The sequence below is a fragment of the Furipterus horrens genome, unplaced genomic scaffold (genome assembly GCF_987537825.1).
Source record: "Furipterus horrens unplaced genomic scaffold, mFurHor1.1.pri manual_scaffold_8, whole genome shotgun sequence".
NCBI lineage: Eukaryota > Metazoa > Chordata > Mammalia > Chiroptera > Furipteridae > Furipterus > Furipterus horrens.
The window spans coordinates 46,816,565-46,829,039 of NW_028327178.1; the positions used below are offsets into that span (position 1 = coordinate 46,816,565).

General features: G+C 41.3%; 1 protein-coding gene across 10 annotated transcripts in view; it reads right to left on the reverse strand.

The window, feature by feature from the left end:
• EPB41L3 (erythrocyte membrane protein band 4.1 like 3) overlaps nucleotides 1-12,475 on the reverse strand; it is a 235,344-nt gene that overhangs the window by 144,702 nt on the left and 78,167 nt on the right. For 3 of the 10 annotated variants that reach the window (XM_090285784.1, XM_090285783.1, XM_090285781.1), the window contains exon 1: nucleotides 11,005-11,078. The exons of 1 other annotated variant lie outside the window; for it this stretch is intronic. The gene's annotated coding sequence lies outside the window, so the exon portion shown is untranslated. Of the gene's footprint in view, nucleotides 1-11,004; nucleotides 11,086-12,475 lie in introns of those variants that run through there. 6 more of the 10 variants (XM_090285788.1, XM_090285787.1, XM_090285785.1 and 3 more) reach the window with 4 other exon arrangements.

Genomic DNA, 12,475 nt, shown 5'->3' on the forward strand with positions numbered 1-12,475 from the left:
CTCCTTTCCCTTTGGCCTTTGTACATGCTGCTCAGTCACCTCAAACACCTCTTCTCTCACCTCATCTAGACTTCATCAGGCCCTCCACCTTCTCCATCATATGCCGACCCTAGGTCATTGTTCAGGTCTCAGGTTGGACCTCTCCTCCCACAACCATACACCCCAGAGTCTGCGCGGGTGAGCTTCCTTTGTGCTCGTTTAGTGCCCTGACTCCCCTACCGCAGCATATGTCATAATGGATTGCAACAGCCAAGCACACAATTACTTATCTCTGTGCCCTGGGTGACAGGGAGCCCTAGGAGAATAGGCACTGCTGTTTATTTCAGTCACTGTACTATCACTGATACCTGCAGAGTGCTGGCACTTAGTGAGCTCAAGACATACTCCATTAAGAGAACAAATAAAGGCAAAGAACAGTGGAAGCAGAGTATGAAAGAAACCAAAAACATTCCTTCCCCTAAATGTTTGCCATCTTAATTCCCTAAAAATACTGTTGATTATTATCATACACATCTTCACAGCTCGAAACATGTTTTCACATTGCAGTAATTCTGTAGCAAACAGAAAGGGGTTGTTCTGTACATTTATATATGAATTTGTCTCTGAGAGGTTCAGTGACTTCTTGTAGTCAAGTCGCAAGTAATAAATTCATGCCTTTGAATGTGTCTCTCCTGTGAATCCATGAGATACTTCAAAAAAAGATGAGTTGGGACACAAAGTTCTGGATTGTGGTTAACTAGAGTTGCAGTTTAATGTGGGTTGCGATCAGAGGCAGACGCAGGTTTTGTGAGCACTGAAAGCTTTTAACATTTGGGAACCTTCTCTAAGAAAAAGATTATAAAGTTACAAATTCAAATTTAAGTACAAGCTTCATTAGTTGCATGGTAAATCTACATCTAAGTGGGATACTAGAGAAATTAAACCAGAAAGATGACTATTCTAAGTAAAAATAATATCACAGGAAAGATAAGGTGCAAGAAAGGGGTGGCAAGAGTAAAAGCTATTTATTTAGCAGTTAACATGGGTCCATTGCAAAACACTGTACTAGGTCAAAGACACCAAGATGATTAAAGATGTGGTCCCTGCCCATTACTACTTACAATCTAGAACTAATACCATACTTGCAGAGAAGGGATGCGGACAGGAAGGACTTCATAAAACATTAAACATCCCCAAATGACAGTATCTAAAATAGCCCTCTATACATGTAGTCACTGTGGCCTGGTTCTGCTTCAGAACATTTAACACTACCTGAAATCATATTTGTTTATATGTTCATTACCTGCCCCCTGCTCAAAAGACAGGGTCCAGGAGAGCAGAGGCCTGGTTTGGCCTGTTCATTCCTATAATCCTAGCACCAAGCAAACTACCAGGGTCATAAGCATCCCACAAGTATTTGTGGAATAAACAAATAGAGAAAGGAATGAACAAAGAATCAGACTTGACAAAAGTTCCAAGTATCACATTTGGCAGGCAGTTTTCAGTTGCCTGAAGATGGTTAAATAACACATGTGTCTTGCTGGTTCTCTCACTAAAACAGGGGCATGCTATCAGAAAAGCTTCTTCAGATTCTGTATTGCAACTACAGCACCAAGGACTAGAAGTTCCCTCTAGAACCACCTTTGGATGCTAAGAAATAGATGCAACTTAAATGTGCACAACAAGTGACTTTGGTTTGGTTTGGTTGTCCCTGTATGTGGCTTATGTGACATGTGGAACCTTCTTAGATATGACCATAGGAAAAAATGCTAAATAATAGATTTCATAATGTAATTGACCATTTATCATTTATGTATCACTAAAAATAGTGACAATTATAAAGAAAACAAAGCTTTTAATCATTTTAAGTTTCACAAATATAAGTTGAGTACTTATATTTGGGTCTGATTTTACTCCATTTTTCTATTATCAGTCATAATGAAGGAAACTAACTTCACCTGGAGGTGTATTAAGAGCCATGTACCCTCACTCAGATTCTCATTTAATACTCCTAACCATTATGCTATGTAATTGCTATCATTCCTATTTAATAGGTAAATAAAGCTATCCTTTAATCCTAACTTCCTTTACCTTTAAAATTTTGCAAAATTTCCTAGGGCCACAAAAGTGATAAGTAATGAACCAGCCGTAACGAGGCCAGGGTTTCCTCAGTCCAAGGTCAGGATACATTCCTTTAAGCTAAACAGTCTCTCAAAAATTAGTACTCTTTATTTACAGTAAATTATCTTTACAGATTAAATGTATAAAAGACAATAGCTACTAAACTGAAAAGTCACTAACACAAGATTCCTTAAGACAGCTCATCTCAAAATTCGATCCAGGGACTACTTATATCAAAATCCACTGAAGAATTTACTGGACATACAATGCCTTACCCCCAACTCCAGACCTATTAAATAAGAACTGTGGATGGGCCCCTAGAAATTGCTCTTTATTAATTCTCCAGGTGATTCTCTTGCATATGAAAATTTGAAAAACATTTTGGTTAATTCTTTGTAAACCTCTACTATTGTTATTTGGAGTTTCAAAATTGACAAAATTCTGTATTCTCATTGAGGGTCATCTTTTGGATTATGGGGTTTGTGAAAGAATGTCATAAACAAGAATTTATATTTGGAGGCACATAATTCCTATACAGGCTCCTAGGTGCAACAAGCAAAGTAGGCAAACAATATCACCAGCTGAAACTAGGGAACATTCACCATGGACCCAATCTCTTTACACATAGATCCAGATGTCTCTGAAGATATAGGTCTCATTTCAACCAAGAGTTTGGCACCATCATCACCACTTCATAGCTGGGCGACCTTGTCCAGAGAAATGGAGTAACCCACCCCAAGTCACCTAGCTGAAGGTTAGCAGATGTTTCTCTTCTCCAACTCTTATTTTCTTTACCCTACCAAACAGCTCCTCCCCATGACTTACTGCTATCTAGACTTCAAAAATCAAAGGGGAAAACTTGCCAAGTGTCTTGAGCAGACAAATTAGTCAACCTCTAATTTTCCAACCCTATACCTAGCCCACTAAAAGTATTCCTCTTCGAGTTAATAAAAGTCATTACCTAAGAGCATAATATGGGATAAAGTAGATAAAAATCAAGAATTCTCTGAACTGAAATTACCAAATTCTCTATTATCTCTGTGAAATGAGCAACTCTTGATACAAGGTACATAAAAGCAAGCAATGCACAGGCCCTTTTTTAAACTCATAGACTCCATAATGGCCTGACCTAAGAGAAGTCTAGGAGCACCATTCCAGTGAGCACCACCACAGGTTTATAAAGTTATTTTCCTCAGCTGCGTGAATACAGGAAAAACAAGACTGGATTTCAAGTAAACCTAAGATCAGTCAAAACCATGTGTTTACCAAAAACATAACCAAGCAGCCCATATTCCTAGAGAATCTGCATGAAATCTGTGAACTGATTTGTTAACTCTACTGCTGAGGACAAAGGAAGGGTTCAGAATTTAGAATATGACCAAGGCAAGCTTAACTTCTATCTCCGGGAGCCCAAGGCTCCCACACCTCCAAACTATCCCAGATTCTGAAGTGTCTTGACCCTGAATTCAGAGTTTAGCTCAGTCACAGGCTATGGTGTCTGCTGCCCTTTGTGGCATGCTGGGACACATGCGTGTTTGAAGACGGTGGGCACCTGGGACCTCCGAGCCGGACTGTGCTGGGGGAGGTCAGGGCTCTGTGAGGAGACTGCATTAAAGCTTTAATTAGGAAATCAAGAAATATATAGCCACAGGCTGATTGTCTTAGTTTGTTAAAACTAAATATTCACACACACTAGTGAGATGTACACAATTATCATTAGAGATTTTAATTTTGCTTTCTGTCCTACTTCACCTCATCCCTCTGATATACGTGCTATAAGACAATGATGAGAAGTACAGTCAGTAAGTATTGGGAGGAGAAGGGACTGGATGACAAGGCTTCAAATAATCATCATCATTACGGTAACTAATGAATCTTCACCAGTACTGTACAGGACTCAAAGAAAATATTTCCCATTAAAAATAACAATGTAGATATAGATTTGCATTCATGAGAAGGCTTGCCAGGAAATACTGTTACATAAAAAAGAAAATATTAATATTTATGCTCAAGGTCTATTCATGTAAAATATTATGTACCTATCTATGAATCTATACATAATAAGCTACTGTTATTTAACAGACACTTATGATATATATATATTCATGCTTTGCATGTTTCAAATCCTTTAGTTCTCAAAGCCTTGAGATTTAAGCATTATGGCCAGTTTATAAATAAGCAAACAGACTCAAGGAAGTTAAGAATTTTGACCCAATCACACAGCTATTAAACAAGGAGCCTGGGAGTCCAGCTCAGGTCTGTCTGATTCGAAGACCCACTACAATACACTATACATTCAGAAGGGTAGTTTTAAAAGGATATTTGCCAAAAATATTAACAGTGGCTAGCTCTAGATAATAAGATTTCTTCCTTTTTTCAGTATCGTTAGAATATATTTTTGAGTACGCACACATTATTTTTAATATTTGAAACAAAGATGTTTTAATTGGAAGGATAAATAAGAATGAAAATCTCTCTACCTTCTGTATATCTCAACTCCTACCCCAACAGTCCAAAAGTAATATGTAATCTTCAACTAAATATGACCACAAAAATATATGTGTAAGTTTTCAAATATCAATCACTGAGAGGAAAAATCACTACATTCACTTTCTGAAAATTTTTTAATTTGTCCATTAACAAAAACCATCTGTCTCCAGGCTCCGATTCTTCCAATACATCCTACCTTCTCACCAGGTACATATTCTTCTTCCTGGCTCAACTACTCTCAATGGCTCCCCACTACTGAGGAAAGTCCAAAATATCCCTGAATCTCATGCTCAGTACAAAAACAATCAGGCCCCACACTCCCTCCGTAGTCTCATCACCTGCTTCTCCCTATGGTTAAGGCTACATTCCGGCTAAATTTAGGCCTCTTGACTTCTGGAATGTCTTCTCAGTGACTCGTCGTCGGCAGCCGTCCGTCTCGAGAGACGATGGTGTAGCTTCTTAAGAGTCTATCTGCACCGCCGAGAATGGCTGTGCAGTCCGACTCAGGAGTGACACGGTATCTGTCTCCTCCCGTGTTGAATTGACATCTTGCGATGACGCTGGAGTGTCCTCTCCAGTGAAGCTGAAGCTACAGAGCCTGGGCAGGGTGATATGGAGGGTCTGCTGTTGCCCATGCAGCAGACCCCCCCTCTCTTCGCAGCTGAAGGGTCCAAGGGAAAAACGGAGTCAATACAGCTTGGCTTCAGGTGCGCCGCAGGAGTTGCCGGTGTTGACTACAACGTCAAACCGCCTTAGGGACTCCGGCTCCGGATTTTCTGTCGGGGTTTACTCCCTTAGCCTTTCCCCTGAAGAGGTATACCGCAAGGCAGCGGAGGTTTTTTGGAGTCAGAGTTTTCCTTCTCTGATGTGCCCTGACTGGAAGATCGAACCAGCGACACTTAGCTCGCAGGCCAACGCTCAATCCACTGAGCCAAACCAGCCAGGGAAGTGTGTATATATATCTCCAAAGAGAGATCTGCAGCAAGATATTTTTCTCTTTTTAGTTCAACATCAGGATCAATATCATTGTCTAGTCCTAATCCATTTTCAGCTTTTGTCACACTCCAATCTGATCCCCCCTCCTCTTCTCAGGAGTCCCTCTATACTGATGTCCTTCATGACACCAATTATTGTACAACTGGCAGGAAAGGAAGCATGTGGCCTGCAGATCTACCTTCAAAAGTCATTCTTTTTTTCTCTTGGTACTTGTAGCATTCTCTTCGCCAATTTGGCAAAACCTGCAGAACCTACCTAATTTGAGCTATTGATAAGTAGCAAGCTTATCAATATAAGCTTGATATGAAGAGGACGGTGCCATTAAAAATAACAACTACATATATGAGTCCAGCACTTCTCATTCTTAAAGCAGCAGTGCTTTTAAAAGCCTTTTCAAATGTTTTTCGTAGTGAAGGGTAAGTCACTTAAAGGCCTCATTTTCTTATTCCATTCTTGAATTATTTACTCAATGCTGTGTTTAGACCTGTATCTGGTTTGGGGCTGCAACTCCATGAGAAGTCAGTTCCTACTCACATCAAGCAATCGCTCAATATAATAGGAGAGAAAAACAAATACATGAGGCAAGTTAAATATCATGTTTGTTTTCTAGATCTAATACAGACCTTTCTGCTCTTCTTTTTTTTTTTTTTGAAGTTTGTAAGAAAGGGCTAGAAGAACAATGTATCAAAATGTCAGCAATCTAAAAATTAAGTTGTCTGCTTTTTCTCTGTACTGCAAATTACAAAATAATTGGGGGCTTGGTGCTAATAGAAGCTTACAATTCTAAAGTGTGCAATTTAAGCAATGACGGCAAGATCTAAAAATGCAGTACTGAAGACATTTCACCCAAGTGTTTCACAGTTCTGGTACCTAATTTCAACTTCTCTTTTCATGCCTCTCTCTTTTTTTTTTTTGCCTTCCCTTTGCTTTGGAAATGTATTCTGGAATAGCTATACAATTAAGAACTACCAGAGCTTCCATATATAAAACACAGGGAAAAAAATGATAGTCATCTGACTAAGGAATATAATCAAGTCAATGAAAACTTCAGCTATTCTGTGGTTCTTCTTTTCTTTATGTTCCCATCGAATTAAATTCAGAAATCAATTATGTTTATAAAATATACTTTACAGCTTCAGAATTTCAGACTTCCTCTTATAATTTATTCATCACTAATTTCTATGAAAAGTGTCTGTGATTATCTTGCACTAGAATTCTAAGTTAGGATTAAAATGCTAAATTGTAAAATATTTTGCAAATAAAACAAAAACTTAAATAGAAATCAATTACCCCAAATCACTGCAGTTATCTTATAAACTTGTAAATCTGTAGCTTTTTTCCATTTTTTCCAATTACCAACTGCAATCACATCACTTAAAAATAAATCAAAATGAACACTGACTACCCAGAAAATAAACGACCATTATAGGCACCAAATACTTTAAAAGGGTAACAACAATAATCTAAAACAACAATTTAGCAAGAATTATATTTTGGTACAAAGACTTGTAAAAACATATTGAGTCTATGCATAAAATAAATATAGACTCAATTATCTTGTTTTTAAGAAATATTTTAATGGCTTTTTAAAAAAATTAAAGTATTTTCCTCAATAAAAGGAATATTCAATGATTTCTACTATTGCACCAAAAAGAAAAAGAAAAAACCCTTCTCTCCTTGATCTATGAAACACACTTTCCAATTCATTCATGTCCACCTTCTAGTTCTCCAAACAATACCTTACAGTGCTGTTCAGCCTCATTCATTTATCAGGCAAAATTAAAGCCAGCAAGATGCTTCAGACCATCTGGTTTTGCCTGCCCCACCCTTGTTTCCTTTGAGCCACAGTGATGTCACAACACTGGGCAGGTCAATGACTTCACTGCTCCAGTCCTTTCTTGTGAGCACATAATTCTTTGCAGCCAAGGCAAGTCAAATGACAGCAGAACCCTTCGGGAGCATCTGATGAATTCCCAACAAAATAGCAGCTAGCTAGCCTTTTGAAAGAAATAGATGCAACAATTGCACCATTAAAGATCTCTAAATGAAGTGGTGCTAAAAATAAATTGACTCATGGTTTTCAATAGTAAGTCCATACTTTCTACAGTAAGTCATAATAAAATTGACATTCAGAGGAAAACTGTGGTTGGATACTTGGGAGAGATTGTGGAAACTAAAGATGACCTGGGAAGTAGAGAACTTAAGAACCCTCTCTCTTCATTACAGTCAAATTCTCACAGAAAAGAAACATTTTTCAGCCCATTCCTAAAGAGTTCTATTTCACTAAAGAGGATATTAGTTCTAATTTGTGAATTTTAAGACTTCTTTTAAAGCACTAACAAAAAAGATGATGCTTATTTTACAACATATAAGAAAGCCCTGGCTGGTGTGGCTCAGTTGGTTCAAATGTCATCCCAGACACCAAAAGATACCGGGTTCCAATCAGGGCACATAACTAGTTTTTAGGTTTAGTCACTGGTCACAGCACACAGAAGTTAACAGATAGTTAGTTCTCTTTCTTTCTCTTTGATCCCCCCTCCCCCCCCTCTAAAATCAATAAGCATGTCCTCAGGTGAGAATTTTTTTTTTTTTTAATTTGGGAGGAAAAAAAAACAAAACATGTAAGAAGAATCTCTTGGACAGCATGTTCCAGTATACTTAATCCAACATATAGTAAATCCAGAAGGATTCCCCAAATAATGACAATATCGTATCTCTTAGTATAGGAAGGGTTTCCTCTCTTCTATCTGGGTAGCCCCTTAATGTGTCTGACCAATCAATTTCAAAACACCAATGTACATATAAAATAACATCTAATCAAGTAAAAAGAAAATTCCTGATCTCCTATTGCAACACAATTCAAAGTTGGTCAAAGTCCAAGCACTGTACAAGAGTTGACAAAAATGGCTTTTAACCTAGATTGCCTTTACACAGAAAAAAATCCCTTAAAAAATTAAAGGTAAATATTTCAGAGACACTGACCTTTGACCTATATCTTCCCAAACCTTCACCTAAAAGGGATTTGCAAATTAAGTCAAGTAGCTACTCTTCTTATTACTGATACACCATTCACAAAGCATTCTATTTTGCAAACAAAAAATTATTTGCCTTAAGTATACTGGCTAGATACTTTATGCAATAACTTGTGCCTCATATTTTCTTTTTCTAAACCATCAGAAAATGATAATGCAACTTATTGTGCTATTTAGTATTATGCATTTTATTTTTATCAATGCTTCTGAAATTGTCACACTTCTCAATTCAGAATTTATTTCTTCTCACAATAACTCTGTTACTCCAACTACAGTTTTGAAAGTTTGATACCAAAATTAACATACATTTAAAAAAAAAAATGTCTCTGAGTCAGGTTATAAATCACTTCTCATTCCCCAGAGTTCGTTCAAACTTGATGTGTTCCCTTTTCTTAATAGGGCTTTTACGCCAAATTTGCTGTAATTGATGCTACGTCCAGGGCTCTCAATTATAAGTAGAGTTTTATCTTATTCCTTTCCTTGAGACTTTAAATTCAGTGTAAAGTTCAATAAGAACGGTTTTAACACTTGGCGTGATAACTTTTCTACTTAGAAAAGTTAATGCTAACAAGAAAAACTCCAACACACCTGCTCACTTAAGAGAGCCTAAAAATGGGCCCCCCCAAACGACAGGCAGGATATCTGCAAAAGCAATTCCACAAGACTAATGTAAAAAAAAAAGAAGGAAGGAAGGAAAGAGAAAGAAAGAAAGAAAGAAAGAAAGAAAGAAAGAAAGAAAGAAAGAAAGAAAGAAAGAAAGAAAGAGAAAGAAAGAAAAAGAAGAAAGAAAAAGAAAGAAAAGAAGAAAGAAAAGAAGAAAGAAAAGAAAGAAAAGAGAGAAAGAGAGAAAGAAAAGAGAAAGAAAAGAAAGAAAAAGAAAGAAGAAAGAAAGAAAGAAAGAAAGAAAGAAAGAAAGAAAGAAAGAAAGAAAGAAAGAAAGAAAGAAAGAAAGAAAGAAAGAAAGAAAGAAAGAAAGAAAGAAAGAAAGAAAAAAAAGAAAGCTGAAACACCAACTTAAACACGTAATGGAAGCACTGCATTAGCAGGACTGCCTGGCCCTCTCAGGATTTCTCAGCCCAGCCTCCAGGAGTAATTAATAACACATGTTTTCTTCATCATTCTATTTGTTCTGCAACAAACTTCTTCCCAACTTTAATCGGGGACCGCAACTGGAGGAGAAAACTCTAGAAAACTTTGTATCTGTAAATATAAAAACCCAGAAGAAAAGAACGCTCCCACTGCAAAGGACCAGTTACAATTTACTAGGTAACCACACCCACCGCATTGCAGAAGCCTTGAACTTGGTGGGGGAGGAAGGGAAGAAGGGAAAGGGAGACGGGGGAGGGAAAGAAGTAGGACGAGATTAGAGCGGGTATCCGAGAAAGCAAGCCCCCTCGGCAGGAACCGGGAAACCCCCGCCAGGAATTGGCTGAGCCCACAACTCCAGCGGACTGAAGCCCGGGCCTCCCTACCCCCACCCGCCGCAGAGCCGCTCTCCCAGACACCACCCCAGGCAGCTCGCAGTCCCACGGGCGCCAGGTGAGCCCTGTCACTCCCGGCGCCTCGGCCTCTCTGCGCCGGGTGGGGCGAGGGGGGAAGGGGAGCGAAAGCCAGGGCCAGAGGTCCCCGCAGGTGCCCGGTTAGGAGCAACGTCTTTAGGACACTCCCTCCTCCTCTCCCGGCGGCCGGGCTACAGCCCTCGCCGCCGTCTGGGGGACGCTGCCCCAGTTCGGGGAAGGAGACAAGTTACATAAAAGCGCCAGCCCGCTCCCGAGCGGGGATGCTTGGTGCGGAGCGCACCTTATACCCCTCCCCAGGCACTCGGGACGAGCCCGCAGCCGCGGCGCGCTGGGGGCCCCTCCAGCCGGCTCCCCGCCCCGGGCGGCGCCGCAGTGTCGTACCCCTCCAGTCCCCCGCCCGCGCTGCGCAGTCCGCCTGGCCCTCGCCCCCACCCCAATGGGTAACTTAAAACATGGCGCCCCGAACGGGGGATTTAGGTAAATTGACCGAGAAACGACGCGAGGACAGAGTCGCCCTTTTTGGCGAGAGCTCCTAGGCAGATCCCCCCAGGCCGGAGGCCAGTGCTCAGGCTTCACGCGCCGGCCCAGTAAATGCTGCAGCAACGGCGGCAGGCGGAGCGGGTTGGATCCCGGGCGCGAGGCTTGGCGCACGGGCTCGGCCCGGCGAGGGTCCCAGCGGGCGAACGGAGTCCCAGTCGGGCCCGGCAGCATCTGGGCTCCGACGATTCGGGCAGCCAGGCGGCACGGGGGCCACGCGTCAGGGACGCAGTCCTGCGCGCCTCGCCCCCGGTCTCCGGCTTATCCTCCGCACCTCACAAACGGGAGACCCCCTTGAATCCCCCCTCTCTGGCAGGCAGAAAAGTTACCTCGGCTGGGCAGGGAGCCCGGGCGCGCGGCGGCCTGGGGACGGGCTGGGCGCTTGTCCTCCAGGCTGTGCGCAGGAGGCGCGGGCGTGGGGAGGAAGCCGCAGACGCGGGCTGCTCGCCGCGGCTCCCCGCCCCCCTTTGCAGGAGACTCAGAGGCTCAGCGGAGCTGCGGCGGGGGCACACGCCCAGACACAGTGCAGAGAAAGCCAGCCTAGTCCAGACTCCAATTCCCGGCTGCGGGGGAGGGGGCCACCGCTGTACTTTAGGACTGTTACGTGGTTAACAGTCTTCTCAATCCTGGCGTAGGGTCAGGCTGCGGACAACGCCTCGATACAGTTGCTAATAGTGTTAGCCTTTGGATGCCCACTTAGATTACTACCAGGGCCCTTTATCCCCTTCTCAGCCCTCCCAGACACCCCCTTTAATAGTGGGGGAAGGTGTTCCTGACCTGCAGGTGAGTTATTTATTGGCTTGGGGACTGCAGTTGATTTCTTTTTGAAAATTAAAAAAAAAAAAAAATCAAATTATTGGCATCTTGCACAGATGGGCGCTCATGAAACATTAAGCTATTAGAGAAGACCTGAATTAAAGGTGAGGCAAGGGGGTTTTGTCTTTCAGGATCCCCCTCCTCCCACACACTTCCCCCTCCCCACCATAAAGATTCACAATTACAGGTTGTCTCCTAAGCTTCCCGTACTAACAGGAAGTCATAAATGATAAAGCTTTACACTCAAATGGAGAGGAGAGGGCTCACACTCTGATTTGTAGTTAAAAGAAAGTATTCCTGGCCATCTCACATGGAAGTTCTAACCAAGTAACCCAGGCATATTTATTTTAAAGTTTAAGGCATTCTCCATATACTCCTAGTCACTTTTCCAGGAGCTCGCCAACCCGTTTAGGGAGGGAAAAAGGATTCACAAAAATACTGCATTTTCTGTTGGGGTGTCAAGATGTGATGGAGAGATTAGTGGGTCTAGACTGCCCCAGAGACTTGGCCTGTGTTTTACGGACCAGGAAAACAACAATAAAAAACAGGGAGGAGGCATTTTACAGACTGCATGGGACAAAAAGTTGAAAAATTAGGATTACTCTTGCTATGGAGTTTATAGACCTGTATTGGGTAGATGTGCCCGCTTTGGGAAAATTTTTAGCAAGAAAATGTGACATATTATGTTATTGGGAAAATAATCTGTTGATGCAGCAAAGACTAGAATGGATGGGCAAATCCCAGGGACTAATAGGAAGTGACTGGCACTGTTCCAAATAACAGGTAACAAGGGCCTGAACTGCCTTTAAAATGACAGATAAAGGTAATAGTGCAAATACTGGATGGTATATTTGGGGATCACCTGTATTAATTTCCTATCAGGGCCATATCAGTGTTAGAGGCATATATGCATATACACATAATGCATTTGTACTTATATTGCTGCCTATGAGGCATGTAAGATTTTTGAATGAAGAATATATT